At 46.6% G+C, this 7087-nt stretch overlaps 1 protein-coding gene and 1 long non-coding RNA gene across 6 annotated transcripts in view; one reads left to right on the top strand and one right to left on the bottom strand.

The window, feature by feature from the left end:
• Positions 1-3950: 3950 nt before the first annotated feature.
• The window catches only part of Tfpi (tissue factor pathway inhibitor), a 43797-nt gene continuing 40660 nt past the window's right edge, over positions 3951-7087 (top strand). Inside the window, exons 1-2 of one of the 4 annotated variants that reach the window (XM_048425796.3) lie at positions 3951-4569; positions 6738-6883. The gene's annotated coding sequence lies outside the window, so the exon portion shown is untranslated. The remainder of the gene's footprint in view (positions 4570-6737; positions 6884-7087) is intronic. The other 3 variants (XM_048425793.3, XM_048425791.3, XM_048425795.3) reach the window with 3 other exon arrangements.
• On the bottom strand, positions 4681-7021 carry LOC125394752 (uncharacterized). 2 transcript variants are annotated; one of them, XR_007230314.3, is made up of 3 exons: positions 6880-7021; positions 6471-6665; positions 4681-5505 (listed from the first exon to the last, which is right to left on the bottom strand). It is a non-coding gene; the product is annotated as an uncharacterized LOC125394752 (long non-coding RNA). The 2 variants fall into 2 exon arrangements; XR_007230313.3 differs by lacking the exon at positions 4681-5505 and having other exon boundaries at positions 5778-6665.

The following is a 7087-nucleotide window of genomic DNA, read 5'->3' as shown; positions in this document are numbered from 1 at the left end:
AGAGGATGTCTAAGCAGCTCTACATTGACTCCCGTTTCACCTTGATCCTGGACCCTGCTATGGGTTCTGAAATCTCAATTCCAAGGAACACACACCCTCAGTCTTGCTACAGGCTCATCTACAAAGGTCTGTTAGTTACACCTCATACCTAGTTAATTTCTTCAACTCTTAATTCAAACGTGGTCTCACGATACATGGGATAAATGACCATTGTTGGCCTAGAGTCTCTTAATTTCTAATACCTGAAACAATTTAAATAATTCCACAAGACAGAATGCTATCATGGTTCAAGGCCCCTCCCCCGATATAACACACAGTTCTCTGTAAGCTTTCTCAGGCCCTGGCTTACAATCACACTCAAGGCCAGAATGTCCTCCACCTTGGCTGATGACCTAGGCTCACCTTGGAGTAAATAACCACCATCTGGCTTGTGGCCACCTTGGCTGGTGATCTAGCAACTATGTGGCTTGCTGCCATGTTGGCTGTTGAAGGTAACTGTTAAAGATAACTAAGATATATAAGTTAATCATCAGCCATGCTGAGTACAAATGCAATTCATATGAAAGGAAGCTTGGAGGCACACATTAGAGCAACACCGTCCAGGAAATTGTTGACAACTAAGATTATACTTGATCAACAAATAGTCCACGGTAGCTCTATTTTGTAAAATAAACTGTGGCTCTCACTTGACCATCTCTTGACTAATTTCTGCTGCAATAATAGTGGTTTTAGTAAACAGAGGAGCCATTTTTGAGACCTCTCTCTGTAGTTCAGTAATCATTCCTGGAACTGGTAATATGAAAGCATAAAAAACAGTCTTCAGCATGGCAAGGATTGTCTTTATGGCGATGTCTCCTACTCCAGGTGTGTCTTGTATACCTGCTCCACCTCCAACCAAAGGCATTTGGATTCCGCATTAGTGAGCTGAGGATTAACATGTAATGCAGTCAGTAAGCTTAGTATCATTTTGGGTCAGCAAGCTAGGACCTTGCTGCCTCCTCAAGTCACTGACTTTTTCTTCCTTGGACATCTGCTCTTGATTGGCTTGTCAGCTATCTTCAGACGCTTTAGTTGACCAGAGGTCTCCAGGATGCTGTCCTGGTCAGATGTGTCAGAGTGGGAGCCATCTGGGACGTTGTTCATATCCTGGGAAGACACAGAACACCTGGCACTCTCCATTGGTTAATTTCTAGATTTTTCCATTCAACATATACTTTAGGCTGTGACTCCATAGGGCAACAGAAAAAGCATTATCTTTTATTTATTTATTTTTTATTTTTCCATTCAATTATTTACACTTCCTCCCCTCCTCCCAATCCCCTCCCACTCCCCCCCATACCCTCCTCCTTCTCCCACCCTGTGTGAGAGAGCAGGGAACCCTGCCCTGTGGGAAGTCCAAGGCCTCCCCCCCCCCACATCCAGGCCTAGGGAGCTGTGCATCCAAATAGACTAGGTTACCAAAAAGCCAGAATATGCCGTAAAAACAAGTCCCAGTGCCTTTATCATTGGCTTCTCAGTCAGCCCCCATTGTCAGCCACAGAGAATCCGGTTTGATCACAAAAGCATTATCTTTTATAGGCAGAAAGCTTAAGATTAGAATAACTAAATAGCATAGTATGTGGGGATTTAGGTAGGTGTGTATGTCCCCTTTCTATTTAAAAAATTGCCATTTAAATGTTTGATGGTGTTGTTCCATGATAGCATGGCCCTGTAGATCGTAAGGGGTTCCTGTGACATGACTGGTATTTTCTGTGTTGTAAAATTCCTTAAAGCGTTTGCTAGTATACGCAGGACCCCTATCAGATTTTAGTTGTAATGAGCGTCCTAGAAAGAAGGAGGTACATGATAAATGATTCATGACATCCGAGGGTGATTCACCCCTGCGAACAGAAGCAACAAATGGTCAGAAAAAGCACCAACCATTACATGGACATATTTGAATAGCCAAACTCTGAGCGATACCCATTTGCCAAATGGCGATAGACTTTAACGCGCAAGAATTAATTAAGGAATTCCACCAGCAGGTGGCAGTGGTGTAAAAGGAGAGCTAGCTGGCGAGGCGTGTTGAGATCTTAGAGTAGCCCCAAAAGAGAGCATGAGGAGCAAGAAGGAGGCCAGCTCATCTCTTCGGCTTGATCACTGGCTGATAGGAATGATCACGAATATGGGCTATACAGAAAGATCGGGCTCATTGTCGGACAGACGTCACTAGCCATGAAATGACGTCAGTAGTGGGGTTTAAGTCTTGCGGTTTCTAAAAGAGGAGCAGTTTGAACACAACTTGCAGAGTCAGTTGAAATATTCGGTGGCTGAGAGACATCTGATAAGCGCTGATTGATCACGAGGAGTTCAGACTGTTGCGTGGACAACCGGTGGTGGGTACAATCTTTTTTTGTGGCTGAGGTGGCATTTGTATATAAGACATACGTTCCTAGTTCTTTGAAGAACGATCTGTAAAAGCACTAATAAGCATTGTCTATGGGATTTTTAGATGTATGACTCCTGGTAATGTGCATGGGATATCTCCAAAAAAATCTTCAGAAGTAATCTTTGGGATAATGATTATCTATAGGTCCCGAGTAACATGCTCATGCGAACTGACAATTATTATCAGTGTGAAACAAATAATAAACCTGCATCTTATTTAACAGCACAATAATTTCTATAGGCTCTTTACCAGCAAGTTATTTAAGATGTGTCCATCGTTATCAGTTTCTTATAAATAAGGAGTTACGGACCGATGTGGAGAATTAAGACATCAATAAATTTCTATACTGTTGATGTGTAATCCCAGTGGGTGGTGAGGAGGAGGAAGGAAGGCCGAGTCACCGATCAGGAAGTAAGGGGTTAGTTCTCCATGCTACTGCGTTAGCAGCGGCACTGTTTAATAGACTAATAATTGCTCTGTTTCAGGTGTTAGTTACATTAGCTGACTTCTGTTACAGGGCTCCCAGGTGTTTGCCTCCCTGGGCAGGAGTCTGATGTAACAAATGACTGATTAGGGTTACCTTACCCTTCCACGATCTGGCGCATGGTCCATCCACTTGTACCATTGCATTTAACCAGATGTCAACGTTGTTTTTAACCTTGCATCAATTCGTGTTAATCTTGATGTAAAAGTTCTCCTTGTGTAACTAACTTTGTCTAAATGTTCCCCATAAACTTGCGCCATTGTTACTTCCTGGATGTTCTGGGTCTTTGCTAATGGTTAACTTTTAGTATAACCGCTGGGATGGACCCTCTTCTGAGACATACTAACTGCTGTGGCCCTCTTCACCCTCCTGTCAACCTAGAAGCAGTTACTGAGATGCAGATGCCCCAAACCCTAAAAACAGGCTAAGGGACCAGGGGTCATCCAACTCATCCCTCCTCTTGCCACACTGAACATTGTTTTGGGGACTCAGAACTAAAGCAGCTGAAGTGAAGCCTATTTTGCATGCATCAGCTAATCCCTGTCTCAGATTTGGTTAGCGTCCCTCAGGACCAGCTCAGCTCCTTGACTGCTGCCGTACTCCACAATTACAAAGGACCTGATCTGACCGCTGGGATGGGATCTGTGCTCTCTGTGAGCAGGCTGCTTCCAGGCTAACACATCCTAACTGGTTGGAGACGGGGCCTAGAGACAGGGACAATTCAACCACAAGCCTCTTGTGTATGGCTTCTGGTTCGCTCTGCTCTGGCTCTCCCCTGGATAACTGCTTCCCTCTTCATTATCCTCACACTTACATTTGCACCCTGCCTTTACAATGTTTTGCTCACTGAACTTTACCCTCTACTTAAACAGAACGTCCCATCTAGCTCCCCCAGGACCCTCACCCTGTACACAGAACAGTTTCATTTATTCCCGATACATCTGCAAAGAGACCCTGTAAATGCTGTGTAGAAACTCTGGCTAAAAGTGAATCTTTATCCCTGTCCTCCCATGTCAGATACAATTCTTTACATCAGTCTTCTATTTTCTCCTCTTCTCCTCCTTGGATGCTCTGTAGCTCCCTGCTAGTTCTGCTAGCTCATTCGGGTGCAACAGTGCTGGCAATAGGACCAGTCACTGTTACCCCGAGTCAACCGTCCATCACTTTCTCTCACTGGCCCACTCTGTTTCTCCTTGCTCTGCTCCCTCCTCAACCTCCCCAGAAAACCTCTCAGTTTTACTCTGTAAACAAAACAAACTGTTTACAACCTTCTAATAATAATTAATAATACCTTTTCAAGTCTCTTCAGTAATGCAGGATGACAGTTTCACGGTCCATTGCAGCTGATCAAATTAAGGCTCTCCCCTTGCCGTGTGACCAGAAGACACCCCCTTTTCAGTGGACCTGGAACCACCCACTCCAACAAAGACCTTCCTCAGCAGACACCCCTGCTCTACACTTTTAAACATCCTCTCAGAGTTAGGAATGATAGTTTCCTGCTCAAAGACTACACTTCCCAGCTTCCCTTGTGGACTACGGAAGTCATTTCCGCCCCTATAAGGGGCCCGCATCCCATCTTCTTCTGGTCATTTTGGTCATCTGCACACGTGAGTGATAAAGAGCTTCCTCGCTGTGAATAAACATGGTCCCACCTAAGGTCAGACTGAACCTCTCTTTCTTTCCTCCGCCTGTCTCTCTACAGCTGCCTTCCACAATCTAACACCATCTAACAGCTTGCATGCGCTTTGAGCATTGAGTTCTGAGCATGTTTTCAAAGGTACATGGCTTTAATTCTCGTATACGAGGGGATGCAGTGGAGCAACTGCTGGCGGGATGGCTCCGTGATACGGTTAAGCTTTTTTATCGTAGACAATGAGAGTGAGAACAGCTAGAGACCTCTGGAGGAGTCCAGAGCACAGAGAAAAAGATGTAGACCGACCATGGCCAGCAGACTGGATGTGGCCAGGGTCAGGGAAGCGGGAGAGGAGGAGAGAAGAGTGGAGATAGTGAGAGAGAGAGAGAGAGAGAGAGAGAGAGAGAGAGAGAGAGAGCAAGCGAGCGAGCATAGTGGGGGTATAGGAATAAGAGCTAGTCAGCAGATAACCAGAAAGAGAATAGTAAGGAGGGTGGGTAGCTGGGAAGGGAGGCCAGGAGACTGGTGTGGGGCCTTTGAAATGTATAACAAGTACTTATGAGCAGGGATTGAGAAAGCCCAGCGGCTGGCATGGCTTTGATATGCAGCCACGTATGGCTCAATGGAGCCATATGTCCCTTCTGCCAGAGGAAAGGGAAAAGACAGCTTCTGGCAGATGGGAACTGGTTTCCCAAGTTCCTGAGAAACGCTGTCTTTTATCTAGTCTCCAGAAATCCTCCTCAAGTCCAGCTTGAGCTCATTTCTGTCTATTTGGACAGCTGTGAGAACTCGTGGTCCAGCCTTTTGTTGATGATAAGGGGTGATGTAGTGTCTCTCTTCTGTAGCTGCTTCTTAGCTGGGGAGGGTTGCCGTGGCAGTCCAGGAAGGCCGGAATTTGAGTCAAAGGCCAGGATGGGGTGGGGGTGGGGTGGCGGCAGGATCTGGTTGAGCTGAGGGAGCCTGAAGAGAGAGATACAGGGAGCAATCACATTGGTTTAACAATGAATGGCAAGGGATCCCAGAGTACGGTGACCTATCACAGACGACCCTCTGAAGGTTACGTGAATTGTTCTAAGCTTACAAAGAGATAAGAGCTTTAGCTATTAGCAGGACCACTCTCTGTAATCTACGGTGAAGTGCTGCACTGTGGGGAAAGCAGTTAACGGACATAGTGGTGGGAATAGACGCACATCTCTGGACCATGGCAAAACAAACTTGAAAAGTGACCAGCATAATGGAAGCATGAACATTTATTTATTTGTAATAAGACAGATAGTTCTTGGCAGGGAATGAGAAGCACTTTTAAGACTATGTTTAGGAAACAACCACAGGAAATTTAAAATTTAGGGATGAGAGAGCGTTACCTGCTACCAGGACACTGGCTTTGTTGGTTGTCAGTGCTTGGCAGCCACACAGGGCAGTGTTAAGTCTTTAGTTGCCACCCAGGGAAATGTCACAGCAGCCTTCAGCCACCAGATCCAGAAGGTCAAAGAGATTTTCCCCGTGGAGGAGTGACTTGGAAAAACTACCTTGTCGAGGCAGAGAGGGCAGTCAACCCAACAGCTGCCATAGTTTAGGCAGGGCCTTGGCGGCAGGGGAGGCAGGGGGCAAGTCTTTGCTACACTTGCAGCAACCTCTAGGTGCAGGGTGTTGCTGCCTTTCTCCACTCCTTAACCAGAAGCTGGTACTTTTGTCTGTCAGGGTGAGAGATCAGGAATTAACTTCCCGGTAGGAAGACAGATTGGGAGAAGAGCCACGATCAGGTCAGAAAGGTGGCCAGCTTCTTTCTCAGCCTCCTAGCTGGAGCCTCAAACCTCAAGCTGCGAATCCCTGCCTAGGAACTGGACCAACAAGTTCAAGGCCTGAGGAGGACAGGCCACACATATTTTCAGACCAATCAGCCACCTATCTGTCTTCAAACTCACCAGCCCTGAGGTGCGGGAGGAAGTCTCTTCTGAGCCTTTAAAACCCCGGGCCTTCAGAGGAGATCGGGTTTTCCGCTGCCGCGGGTTTCCGGCAGCCGGAGTGGTCCCTCTGCTTAGCAGAGGCTCTTTTTCTCGGCGTGGCTGCTGCGTGTGTGTTTCCTCAGCCTCACAGACGCCTTCCTTCAACTGCCGAGTCTGTCAAAAAAAACCCCAATCTGTTGCATTTCAGATTTTTTTTTTTCTGCCTTTTATTTCTTTAACTGGCAGGAAAACTGAACCCAATCAAGACCCCCTAAGCCGTGTTATTTCTAGACTGTGTCATTTTGGGGGCTGACCTCCGGATTTCTTCTGAAGACGGTATAATTTTGAAACCTCATCCCTGGCTCTCTTTTGAGGATCATCGACTCACCAAGGTAAGGAATCCAGGAGGGGGATGCGCGCTGGTCAAGCGTCCAGGTGCCTTTCATAGTCTCTGCGTCGTCGCGCTCTCTAACGCCCCTAGGCAACGCTCGCTGGTTTCAGAGACCACGGAAACAGGAACCAGTCCTCTGCTTTGGCATTCCTGGCCTCTAGCAAGCACGTTCTCAGAACAGCCGATTTACCGGCCCAGCCTCACT

The sequence above is a fragment of the Myodes glareolus genome, chromosome 21 (genome assembly GCF_982192425.1).
Source record: "Myodes glareolus chromosome 21, mMyoGla1.1, whole genome shotgun sequence".
Lineage (NCBI taxonomy): Eukaryota > Metazoa > Chordata > Mammalia > Rodentia > Cricetidae > Myodes > Myodes glareolus.
This window is presented reverse-complemented; position numbering and strand designations above follow the sequence as displayed.